This window comes from Nylanderia fulva, unplaced genomic scaffold, assembly GCF_048542155.1.
Source record: "Nylanderia fulva isolate GAGA-0341 unplaced genomic scaffold, ASM4854215v1 Scaffold1417, whole genome shotgun sequence".
Lineage (NCBI taxonomy): Eukaryota > Metazoa > Arthropoda > Insecta > Hymenoptera > Formicidae > Nylanderia > Nylanderia fulva.
In genome coordinates, this window is record NW_028189641.1 from 1 (window position 1) to 13341 (window position 13341).

A 13341-nucleotide genomic window follows, 5' to 3' on the forward strand; every position below is an offset into this window, starting at 1 on the left:
CGTACGATCCCCCCAGGGGGGAGAAGATGGGAAAGCGGAGGCGACCCAGGCGACCGTGGGGAGGATGGCGTGGGTCGAGGGGACGGGGGATGGAGCCACCGGCCGAGAAAAAAGAGCTCTCGCCGTTTGTGCGGTGCCAGATCCTCGTGCCGTGCGACGAGGGGCGGGTAACCGCCGTTTTACATCCCTTGTGGCTAAGGGTGCGTTCGGGACGCGGTTAAAAATGTTGATTCATAAACCTAACGCCTCGTTTCGGGGGCCCCTTTCCCCCTCGCCATATGGCTTCTCTTCGTCGCCCCATTGGCGGTTAACCCTCTGAGGAACCTCCTCGTTGACGATGGCCCGTGTGCACGTCGGCGATGGGGGCCCGAGTCTGGTCTTGTGGTGAACGCCGAACGTGTGGGCATGGGAATTGCGGGGCTTGGGGGGAGAGGGACGGGGGCAGCGGGGGTTTGGGCGGCGTCGGGGCCAGCGGGGGGGCCGACAAGAAGGGCCGGAAAGGGGTCAGGGGGGGTGGCGTGGCGGTCACTAATTAGAGACGGGGCATTTGGCTTTTTCGCCTAGGTGCGCGACGCTGCTAAAAAATACAGTCGCCAAGTCCCCACCGACAGCGATATTGAAAGGGGTTTTTTACTTGTGTTCGCAGTCAACCCCTGGATGTAAAGGTCGGATTAGCTAAAGGAGCCGTTTTCACTTACCATTACGCAATCATTCAAACTCGCGCGAATGAGGGAGGCCCCCAACTTACGCGATCCTCATGCACCACTAGATGAGGCCCGTTCCGCTTCTCTCTTATAACGCGACTTTGCGTTAAAACCCCTTTTCCCAGCCAAGACCCCCAAGCCCGAGTCGTCAAGTTCGGGCGGGGGGACGTTTTTAACCCAGCCCCCCGCAACTCAGACTCGCTTCGCGGTCCGGGGACACCTTCCCCAAAGAATAGTAATGGGTAAAAAAACAAAAATTATTTGTGGTACCCCTGTGCCTCCCCCCACAGCGGCTGCCAGATCTTTAATGACCGGTACTTTCCCCTTACGCTGGGGAATCCCCAAACGCGGTTTGAGACACTACCTGCGCTTTACGCACTGCTCACCCCCCTTAGCGATGGTCAGGTGGGGCCCGCCTCCGGCCGGCAGAGTCGAAAGTTGTTCCGCATCGACGCGCCCCCTTGCTGAAAAGCCCCCAACTTGACGGGATAGGGCGTCATGCCGCCGGATTTTTCCCCCCGTGGTTCTGAAGCAGCGTGCACGCAGGGCCCGGGTTCGGTTTTGGGGCAACCCGGGACGAAAGGATTATCGCGCCCTCCGTCGGGAAACATCCGCTTGACGGTTTGCATTACTGTGTGGGTAGTGGTAGTGGACCGGGAGGCATCGGCGCCACGATAACCCCGTAGGAGCTAGGTTGGGGGGGCCGCAACTCTCTGGTCACTCCCCCCACGACTCGCCACCCCGCCCACATGTGTTGAAATCAGCGGTCGTAGTCACCTGTGACCCGCATCATCTGGGTTTACACCAACAAGCGCAGCACAAGTGGTTTGGGAGCCCGCAGCTGCGGGGGGGAGTACTCCGACACAAACCCCGCAGTCGGTTTTTGTTCAGAATTGGGTAAAAGTTCAATAGAGGGATTCCAAGCCCGCCCCTCTGTATCGGCGCATGCCGGATCCCGAGGAAATATGGGAAAAAACCCCGCCATGTGCACGCGGTCGTACGTGAATTCTTACCTTGGGGTTTTGGCCCAGACCGTACCCCCCTGCCTCGGGAAATACCCTGGAAGGAGCAGTCCCGCAACAACCCCAGCCTGTTGCGGCTTTTTAAAAGGTGCCCTGTGAGTTTCCGTGGCCCGAGCTAAGGGTGGACCCTTTTGGGGTTTTCCTAGCACTGGTTTGCAGCCCAGATACGTCCAGACATGACCAGGGATTTTTGCGGTATCATCGCTCCCCCCCACGGTGAAATAAGGTGTGGTGTCCACCTTCACCTTTTGTCTCTGCCGGACGCCACCATGGACAGAAATCCGGTCTTTCTCGCTTTGATCTCGAGCCCATTTCGCATAAAAGGCGTCATGAAGCCGTGTCAAGTTCTCCTGAGGAGCAGCAGATGAACAGAAGCGCACGACGAATCGCAGGAGGAACAGCGTTCCACATCCTCGGCGATCATCTGGTTCCATCCGGGCGCAGTGCCAAGTCCTTACGGAAATCCTGTTTACCTCTGCAGGTGTTATAGGATCCCAGAGCAAGGTCTTATCCGCACAGGAACTGGATCCGTGGCAGCGCCATCGCCGAGACCTTCGAGGTGAATCCCTCTCAGCCCTTGACGTACGGCCCGGCCAGCACTCGCAGCCTGTGCCGCTTCCCCAAACGGACTCACGCAAGTCCGTCATGTCTCCATCCGCACCGCTGGAGGCCTCCATAATGGGGCGCCAGCAGTTAAAGAATTCGACAGCAGACGGCCTCTCGCGCACCGAGTCGCCCCTCGAGGATACGCGACAAACAGGACTTCTTGTTCTTCTTGTAGAGGGATTGCACAATTGCGGATACGCGGCACAAAAGGACTTTTGTTCTTTCGTAGAGGGATTGCACAATTGCATAACCCTAGTTCCTTCGGTACCTACTTGCTCTCTCGTTTAACTGGAGACAGTGCTTACACATTGCCGAAACGCGTTGCGGAGCGCCTTGTAGCGGCCGAGGGAAGATCATGCCCAGCCATTCTTCGATAAGCCAAGACGTCGACCATCCACGCCGTCAGAGCATCTCTTGCCGATTGCCAGCAAGAGTATCAGCCTCGTAGCGACGGAACGCCGCACTTGCCTATACGAGTGATGTATCGGTCGCAGCCTCTGAGGAACTTTGTTCAGGGGGAGGCTGATGGTGCGCCTTTGATCGTCGAGTACTAGCTCAATGGCCGCAGGATGGTGTAGGCTCGTGTAATCACCGGCACCATCCCTATCGGCACTCATCATCACAATCGCGCGACCGTCCCCCCCCCCCCCCACTGATGGATCTTTGGCAGAAGAAGTCTCTAACATCACTCGGTAGGCTCCTGTCGCGTTTACCCTTGATGGCTCGAGGACTCTAGTGGGGAACTTGTACTCCAGATACGGTTCTTGAAAAGGTTCCCCGGCTAAGGTGCCTCAGCCTAAGCGGCAGTGCCATGGTCTAGTTTCTCCACTGACATTCTGGCCTTTACGCGGTCACAATGATAGCACTGTTGGCGTGTATGCGGTGTGCACGTAAATTGTGTGGACACAAGACCCAAGCATGTTCGCAGAATCTCGACGCAACATGCCTCACAGCGACATCTCCTCCTCTAGGCTGTCCACTTACGCCTGGCTTGGTCTTTTTAATAGTATTCGGACGAGACCAGCTGCGACCCCGTCAGGGTCCTCCGCACCTTCTCGCGCGCTCACTCAAGCGAGCACTCGCACGCAGTACCCAGGCCATACGAGAAACCGGGACAGCAGTATTCTCATTCAAATTCTCTCCATAAATTAACTGAGTGTATGTAGGGGCGGCAACGCATTGACAACCGAGGCCCCCAAGAAACCCCGGGGTCTTTCTTGGCCCACAAACTCACCATGACCGTAGGCGCATGGGCCCGAAGCCCTGAGGGGCGAACTTCGACTGCTACACCGCTTAGTCGACACCTACCGAGTCTAAACTTCCAAAGTAGGCCGTTTCCGTGAGCCCACGAGGAGGTGGAGTTACAATTGGACGTGAGGAGGCTGAGTCTTTACTAGAGGGACTTTGTTTGGGGCATCACGAACCAACCACGACTCTCTCTAAGTACCATCGCGGCGGTGTTTGCTTTGAGAGACCGAGAGCCGGAGAGAGTCATAGTTACTCCGCCGTTTACCGCGCTTGTGAAGTCTTCACGTGACATTCGAGCACTGGGCAGAAATAACATTGCGTCAACACCCGCGAGGGCATCGCAATGCTTTGTTTTAATTAGACAGTCGGATTCCCTAGTCCGTGCCAGGTCTGAGCTGAGCGTTGAATGGCGGCCGAAGAGGACGACCCACGACGCGCTCGCGCCGCAGGAAGCCTGCGACAGCAAGGAAGATCCGGCGGGAGGCCAAGCAGGGCCGAGCTCTGATCCAGGGACCGGCGCGAGAGAACGCCGACCGTTCACCATCGACCCAGGACCCGGCACGGCAGCCAGACCGTTCCCGACCAAGCCCGACACGACCCCGCTCCTAAGAGCAAATCCTTATTCGAGTTACGGATCCAACTTGCCGAATTCCTTACATACATTATTCTATCGACAGAGGCTCTTACCTTGGAGACCTGCTGCGTATATGGGTACGAACCGGCGCGAAACCTCAACGTGGCCCTCTCCTGGATTTTCAGGTCAGAGGGAGATCCGGACCCGGCCGCCAACTGCGGTGTGCTCTTCGCGTTCCCAAACCTTATCTCCCTGCTTAGAGGGTTTCCAGGGAACGCGAAAGCGTATACAGAAGAAAAGGAAAATCTTCCGGATCTCCGACGGCGTCTCCAGGTCTTTGGGTTACCCCGACGAACCACTCTTTAAGAGGCCCGCAATGTATTGCGGTTAGCGGGCAGGTTCCGGAAAGGACCGGATTCCTTCGCCCCGACGGGTACGTGTGTCTTCGTATAATATTTATCTTATTTCTCGACACTCTGAGTATATTGTACTGCATCGTCATTGAGATCGGATTTCTCCTAGGGCTTAGGATTCGAATGACTGTGGGCAACGGCTGTTCACACGAAACCCTCTCCACGTCTCCTCAGGGCCTCGCGGGAGTATTGCTCACTACCACAAGATCTGCACGAAGGCGGCTCCAGGAGGCTCGCCGCCCAAACCCTTCTGCCCTCACCGTCGCGAACCTCTACTCTGTCAGGGCTTCGTGAAACCGACGCGAGAGAAGACTAACGCACGCTCCCGGTTGCCGGCCCAACTGCCGCGGACTGCCCCAGAGTATATGGTTCGCGCTTCAGAGCCCATTCATTTTCAGGAGCATAGTTGCTTCGGCGGTGAGTTGTTACAAATCCTTAGCCGGGATTCCACGTCCCTGGCCACGTCCCGGGTGTCTTAAGCCAACCAACGCCTGTCATGGTGTCCCATGAAGCGTCGAGTTGGGCCCTAACTCTGCGTTTGGTTCATCCCACAGCGCAGTTCTGCTTACCAAAAAGTGGCCAAATGGCCCACTCTGATCCGAGAGATGTTCGTGGCTCATATAATTCAAGAAGCCAGAGATCTCACCATTTAAAGTGTGAGAATCGGTGAGGTCGCGTTTCGGCACAAGGACCTAATCATTCGCTTTACCGAGAGACTCGCGCGCGTTCCGTGCGAACGGACGAGTGCCAGCTATCTGAGGGAAAAGGAGTGAAACCCGGAGGGAACCAGCTACTAGATGGTTCGATTGTCCTTTCGCCCCTATACCCAGTTCCGACGATCGATTTGCACGTCAGAATCGCTACGGACCTCCATCAGGGTTTCCCCTGACTTCGTCCTGCCAGGCATAGTTCACCATCTTTCGGGTCCCAACGTGTACGCTCTGGGTGTCTTCTCGCGATGAGAACGAGACGCCCCGGGAGTGCGAGGCCGCATCGCGGACGCGGCCCATCCTCCCTAGGTCGACGGCCAGGGCCGACCTTCACTTTCATTACGCCTTTAGGTCTCGCGACCAAGATCCAATGACTCGAGTACATGTTAGACTCCTTGGTCCGTGTTTCAAGACGGGTTCTAAGAGTACCCAAAGCCAGTAGCGTCGCCGACCGGTATCGGTCTCCCGCGAGACCGCGGGAGACGTTCAGGCCGTCGAAGGTGTACAGTACTGTAACAAACAGCGGGCCAGGACCGGGGACGGCGCGAAAGTCCGTAACCTCCGAGTAGTACCGTGGCGAGCGTTTTGCGACGTCTCGACGCACGTGACTGGTGCGGCATGATACCTTTCGCGTAACGCGAGCAAGCCGGCCGGACGACCGAGGGTTGTCGCGTGCCGTTTTTTTTACAGGCGATGCCGACAGAACACCGCACCCGGGCCGTTAGCAACGACACCCGCGGGTCGCGACGTTCTACTTGGGGAGAAGTGCACGACGCGAGCCGAACTCGGCGAACGGTAGCGTGCCCGCGCGCGAGCCGCCAAGGACTCCGGCGGGAAATCGACGACCGACGCGAAGCACAGCGCGCTGACGATGAATCTCCCCGTGAATTTTTTGGGTTTCTTAGGTTTAACTGGAACGGTTTTCACGTACTCTCTTGAACTCTCTCTTCAAAGTTCTTTTCAACTTTCCCTCACGGTACTTGTTCGCTATCGGTATCGTGGTCGTATTTAGCCTTAGATGGAGTTTTACCACCCACTTAGAGCTGCACTCTCAAGCAACCCGACTCTAAGGAGAGGATCCTCCGAGGCGCCGACAACGGGTCGCTACGGACCTCCTGGCACCATTCTACGGGTAAGGGCCCCATTAAAGAGGAATTATGGAAGCGACGCGGCACATCGGGATAAGAGCGAATCCTCCCAACAACCACATTTCCCTGCGGCGGAACCGCGGATGCGGTTGCTGGGCTCTTTCCTGTTCGACTCGCCGCTACTAAGAAATCTTGGGTTAGTGCTTTCCTCCCGAATTAATTAATATGGCTTAAATTCGCGGGGTTACTCTCGCCTGCCTTGAGGTAGCATCGCATAGGGAGTTTTCCGTACGCAGTTTGCCTCCTCGCGCGACCTCATCGTCGTTCTCTCCTCTATAATATTATATTAAAAGAGGGAGAGAGAGAGGCGTCGAACGAGAGAGCAGCAGCGGAGCACACGAAATACCGAGAAGAGAAGGCAAATCGCCGGAGCGCTAACCGCACACACCTCGTGTGGTAAATGGAGACGATATATGAGGGTTCGAATTTAGGCTTCCTTTCTCTTTTATATATACGAAAGTCGGGCGGATCGATTCGCCGCGGTACACGACCGGCGCGCGGTCCTTTTTTTTTTGCTTTACGAAAATTTCGTGGATCGGGACACGCGGTCGGCTCGCGATTCAAAAAACTTTACGTAAGAGGATAAGATTACGCATGCTCTCTCGCCGGACGACACGCGACCGATATTTCTCCGTAATACGTTATGGTGCGGCAAGGGCGCCTCGGAAAGACGCGCGAGCGCTATCGCACCGAGGAGGAGCGGCCAGAGTGTGCGAGCGTCGGGTCAGTATGTGTGAGGTACTGAGAGGAGAGACGGTGAGAGACATGCGCGACCTACTTTCGGGGAGACAACACGCACGACGAGCCCGCCTCTTAGGGAAAGGGTGCCAAGTCACCGCCTCCGGACCTTTTTGGACCTTTTGTGCTCCCTTCGCGCGCGCTCTTAATCTAATCCCCATTTCTCCTCCTCGGCTCTCGCGTACACACACGACTTGGATACACAAACCGCTCCCCACTCTTAATTCGCGCAGCATTCTCTGGGCGCGCGTTCGCCAACGTTTTACACGCTGTGCGCTTGCTCTTTCTCATTATTATTTCGGTGTGTCATTTCAGGACGACGCAGGATTTGCGCCGCGGCTGGTCGGCGCGGCACAGACACCTCGGGCGAACGTCCAACGATCGCTCGTACGCCCATTGTAAGCGTTGCACAGAGCACAGGCGACGCGCGCGCCATTCTCTGGTCGCCCGCGTCGTGGCCGTGCGCGCTTTTCGGGCGCAAGTAGTTTAGGGGTACTAAAACGACTCTCAGCCAGGCGTGGTCCGGGAATTGTATCCGTGGACCGCAATGTGCGTTCGAAATGTCGATGTTCATGTGTCCTGCAGTTCACAAGTTGTGCGAGAACCTTCGATTTGTTTTAATTTTCCGCGCAGAGGCAAATTTATTTATTTATAAGTCGGCTCGTAGATACGAAGGAGACTGGATGCGGAGAAAATTGTAAAGGTGGAGAAATTCACTTTTGAGGCAAAGCAGTTTTATTCAAAACTCTCGCAGACAAGATTAAAACGCGGAAGTTCGCTCTAGAACGAGATAAATTCGCGCGATGCTCTTTTCGCTGATATACACGGAGACGTCTCTTCAGTTCAGACTCCTCGAGTAGACTCATTTTTGATCCTCGCGGAATTCGGCAGCTAAGGCTCATCCGATCGACGCGTGGCACACGTGCTGAAATCCTATTCGCGGACGATTGCCCCATCACGCTCCGAAACGCGAGACAAAGGCGAGTTTTTGTAGATTCCTCGCTCGCGGAATCGAAAACAACCGGAATAACATCTCGGCGTCGAATATTTTCAATTTCTACGATTAACCTTGCTTCGTCGCTCCGAAAATACGTGACAATTTTAAACATACCGCCCGCCTCGCATTTGAACGTATGCGAATATGCGAAATATAGCCAACGGTAGTCTTCAACGTACGATGAAGACAATAAATCAATTTTCAATCAACCAAGAAATCAAACAAGAGATCAATGCAATAATTCCTTGCGATCGAATAACGAGGGCAAGTAATCAGAAGGTGAAAAAACCTTTTACAATTTTCGAAGTAAATATTTCTAAATTATAAAGACGCTCTCAATTTTCAATAGGCACTGAGCCTTAGCAAATATTCGCCTCTTCGGCTGTTCGAGCACGCAAATACAATTATACATGTTTCGAATTCTACCGACAATGCGATGGGTCGATAACAAAGTCATAAATGCGATACCTGGCTCGAAAACCACGCCGAAGAGGAGAATATTGCCTAACATAGTAGATTTTTAACGTATAAGACGGGCAACAAGAGCCAAATCGCGGATGACAATGCGTTATCCTAACGAAACTAAATAATTTTCCGTTAGAATTAAATACCGGTGCACAAGGCACCAAATTTTACTTGGACACGGCCAAGATTTTAAATATGAAATAATCTCATATTTGAGATTTAATTTCAATACCCCCTTTAACCCCCCTACGGAAAATAAATAAATGAATGCAAGAGAAAAATATAGATCCGAAAATCGCTGAATCGGGAATCGAACCCGAGACCTTTCGCTTGCCGGGCGACTGCTCTTCCAGCTGAGCTATTCAGATCCTTTCGATTCTATACTTTTCTCTGTTATATATATTAATGTTGGTAAACAAACGCATTTTTTAAGCCAGCGTGTATCAAATATAAGAGTTTTAACAAGGCTCTGTAATATAAATATAAATTTAACGTATAAGACGGGCAACAAGAGCCAAATCGCGGATGACAATGCGTTATCCTAACGAAACTAAATAATTTTTCGTTAGAATTAAATACCGGTGCACAAGGCACCAAATTTTACTTGGACACGGCCAAGATTTTAAATATGAAATAATCTCATATTTGAGATTTAATTTCAATACCCCCTTTAACCCCCCTACGGAAAATAAATAAATGAATGCAAGAGAAAAATATAGATCCGAAAATCGCTGAATCGGGAATCGAACCCGAGACCTTTCGCTTGCCGGGCGACTGCTCTTCCAGCTGAGCTATTCAGATCCTTTCGATTCTATACTTTTCTCTGTTATATATATTAATGTTGGTAAACAAACGCATTTTTTAAGCCAGCGTGTATCAAATATAAGAGTTTTAACAAGGCTCTGTAATATAAATATAAATTTAACGTATAAGACGGGCAACAAGAGCCAAATCGCGGATGACAATGCGTTATCCTAACGAAACTAAATAATTTTCCGTTAGAATTAAATACCGGTGCACAAGGCACCACATTTTACTTGGACACGGCCAAGATTTTAAATATGAAATAATCTCATATTTGAGATTTAATTTCAATACCCCCTTTAACCCCCCTACGGAAAATAAATAAATGAATGCAAGAGAAAAATATAGATCCGAAAATCGCTGAATCGGGAATCGAACCCGAGACCTTTCGCTTGCCGGGCGACTGCTCTTTCCAGCTGAGCTATTCAGATCCTTTCGATTCTATACTTTCTCTGTTATATATATTAATGTTGGTAAACAAACGCATTTTTTAAGCCAGTTATTTTCCGTAGGGGGGTTAAAGGGGGTATTGAAATTAAATCTCAAATATGAGATTATTTCATATTTTAAAATCTTGGCCGTGTCCAAGTAAAATTTGGTGCCTTGTGCACCGGTATTTAATTCTAACGGAAAATTATTTAGTTTCGTTAGGATAACGCATTGTCATCCGCGATTTGGCTCTTGTTGCCCGTCTTATACGTTAAATTTATATTTATATTACAGAGCCTTGTTAAAACTCTTATAAATTAGTTTATTCACTTTCTACAAGTTCGTCGCGTACCGAGACTTATGTTTCTCGGCGCTCGCTCTCTCGAGGACTGACTCGAGGGCTGCGCGAATTTCGGAGCTCGCGTAGGGCGGCAGCCGATCGGGGTCCTCGATTGGACCATCAGAAAATCAGGCGATGTACACACGCCAATTAGCGGCGAGTGTACACGTTGGTTTCACGTGTTTCCTTGGCGTAAACACTAAGGAATTTAACAAAAAAACATTCTAGAAAATTCGATCGTCCTCGAGGATTCGATCCGAAGAACGAATCTTCAACAATGTGGAAAGAATTTTATTAGAATTTCTCTACTATTTATTATATTAAAAATAATAATATGTATCACAAGAAAATATAAAATATGTTTGATTAATTTTACTATACAGTTTAGTAAAATTAATCACACATATTTCATATTTTATTGTGATAGATATTATTTTTAATGTGATAAATATTAATCAGAGAAATTTTAATAAAATTCTTTTCATACCGTATTGTCTCACAATTACCATAACTTTTAGGGTAAATTTTAAGAGAAAATTCTCTCAGTGTACCGATTAATTATTAAAAATTACTTGTAAAAAGGCACACGTTACTCGATGCGGACGACAATTGTTTACACGGCAAGGACACGACAACAGACTGCGGCGACGGATGACGCAACGCGTCGCGACGCTTCGCGACACGTCTAGACGATAACAATCACGCGGCGTTGCCGAACATGTGATTGACGCGAGACATGTATTAAAACGTATAATAATTATGTTATTAAAAAAGGCATATTATAACGTATTATAATTTTTTACGTTATAATACATTTTTTTTAATGACTTAACATTATCCGCCCGTTTTGCCCTTTCTTTTTAAGCGAGACGTGAGAAAAATGATTATGTTTTGCGAACAAGATGTTCCATGTATAAATGTATTGGTCGCTCTGAAAAGAGCGGATTGACTTTGGTCGCTCTGAAAAGAGCGGATTGACTTTGGTCGCTCTGAAAAGAGCGGATTAATTTATAATAGGTGCTCAAAATGACCACCATCCATCCTTATGCAAGCTCGCATGCGTTTAAATAAATTTAATTGGACGTTCTCCATTACTTCCTCTTCGATATTCCAAATTACATATCGCAATCTGGTTTCTAAGTCGTCGACGTTCTCGGGAAGCGTTTTGTATATTGATTCCTTACAGTATCCCCATAAAAAGAAATCAAGAGAATTAAGGTCCGGGGATCTTGCGGGCCAACGTATCGGGCCATACCGACCCATCCAACGTCCAGGAAACTGCTCGTTCAAGTAGTTTGTTACAATCCTGGCGTTGTGTGGTCAAGCACCGTCTTGTTGAAAGAACATTTTATTTCTTTCAAATAGTGGCACTTCTTCTAAAAAATCGGGCAGATTTTCTTTCAAAAGTTCCGCGATACCATAGGGTACGCCTATTTAGCAGGCTAGAGTCTCGTTCGTTATCGGAATTAACCAGACAAATCGCTCCACCAACTAAGAACGGCCATGCACCACCACCCACCGAATCAAGAAAGAGCTATCAATCTGTCAATCCTTCCGGTGTCTGGGCCTGGTGAGGTTTCCCGTGTTGAGTCAAATTAAGCCGCAGGCTCCACTCCTGGTGGTGCCCTTCCGTCAATTCCTTTAAGTTTCAGCTTTGCAACCATATTTCCCCCGGAACCCAAAAGCTTTGGTTTCCCGGAAGCTGCCCGCCGAGTCATCGGAGGAACTTCGGCGGATCGCTAGCTGGCATCGTTTATGGTTAGAACTAGGGCGGTATCTGATCGCCTTCGAACCTCTAACTTTCGTTCTTGATTAATGAAAACATTTTTGGCAAATGCTTTCGCTTCTGTCCGTCTTGCGACGATCCAAGAATTTCACCTCTAACGTCGCAATACGAATGCCCCCATCTGTCCCTATTAATCATTACCTCGGGGTTCCGAAAACCAACAAAATAGAACCGAGGTCCTATTCCATTATTCCATGCACGCAGTATTCAGGCGAAGGTAGCCTGCTTTAAGCACTCTAATTTGTTCAAAGTAAACGTACCGGCCCGACTCGACACTCAGTAAAGAGCACCGCGACGGGATATTAGTTGGGCCGCCCCTCGCGAGGCTAAGCCCACCGGTAGGACGTCCCACATCACGCCAGTTAAACACCGCGAGCGGTGAACCGACGGTGTGCGACACAGATTCAACTACGAGCTTTTTAAACCGCAACAACTTTAATATACGCTATTGGAGCTGGAATTACCGCGGCTGCTGGCACCAGACTTGCCCTCCAATGGATCCTCGTTAAAGGATTTAAAGTGTACTCATTCCGATTACGGGGCCTCGGATGAGTCCCGTATCGTTATTTTTCGTCACTACCTCCCCGTGCCGGGAGTGGGTAATTTGCGCGCCTGCTGCCTTCCTTGGATGTGGTAGCCGTTTCTCAGGCTCCCTCTCCGGAATCGAACCCTGATTCCCCGTTACCCGTTACAACCATGGTAGGTGCAGAACCTACCATCGACAGTTGATAAGGCAGACATTTGAAAGATGCGTCGCCGGTGCTAGGACCGTGCGATCAGCACAAAGTTATTCAGAGTCACCAAAATAAACGGTGGACGAACGGCGAGCCGCCCGCCACCGATTGGTTTTGATCTAATAAAAGCGTCCCTTCCATCACTGGTCGGGACTCTGTTTTGCATGTATTAGCTCTAAAATTACCACAGTTATCCAAGTAAATGTGGGTACAATTTAATGAACCATAACTGATTTAATGAGCCATTCGCGGTTTCACCTTAATTCGGCATGCACTGAGACATGCATGGCTTAATCTTTGAGACAAGCATATGACTACTGGCAGGATCAACCAGGGAGCTTCGTGTTCGGTTACTCGCAAGGGAGTAACTCGCGAGCGAGCCCGAAGACTCGTCGCTAGCTCTTTTTCGCGCGCGCGCGCGTTCGATGCCGAAACACCGACGCGCGCGCGACACGCTCGTATGTGCCATTTTATTTGCCGCCGGTCTTGCTCAGCCGGTCGGCGACACTCTGCTGTGTTTAACGCTATTATGTAAAGCGTACGAGAGAACGACGGAGGCGAGAGTAAACCCCCGACGCCGCCGCCTCTCTTCTTTCTCCTCCTCTCCGTTCAAAAATCCACAA

At 50.7% G+C, this 13341-nt stretch overlaps 2 pseudogenes; both read right to left on the minus strand.

The window, feature by feature from the left end:
- Positions 1 to 4252: 4252 nt before the first annotated feature.
- Positions 4253 to 6609, minus strand: LOC146724241 (large subunit ribosomal RNA; annotated as a pseudogene).
- Positions 6610 to 11870: 5261 nt separating this feature from the next.
- LOC146724242 (small subunit ribosomal RNA) lies at positions 11871 to 13052 on the minus strand (annotated as a pseudogene).
- Positions 13053 to 13341: the final 289 nt, after the last annotated feature.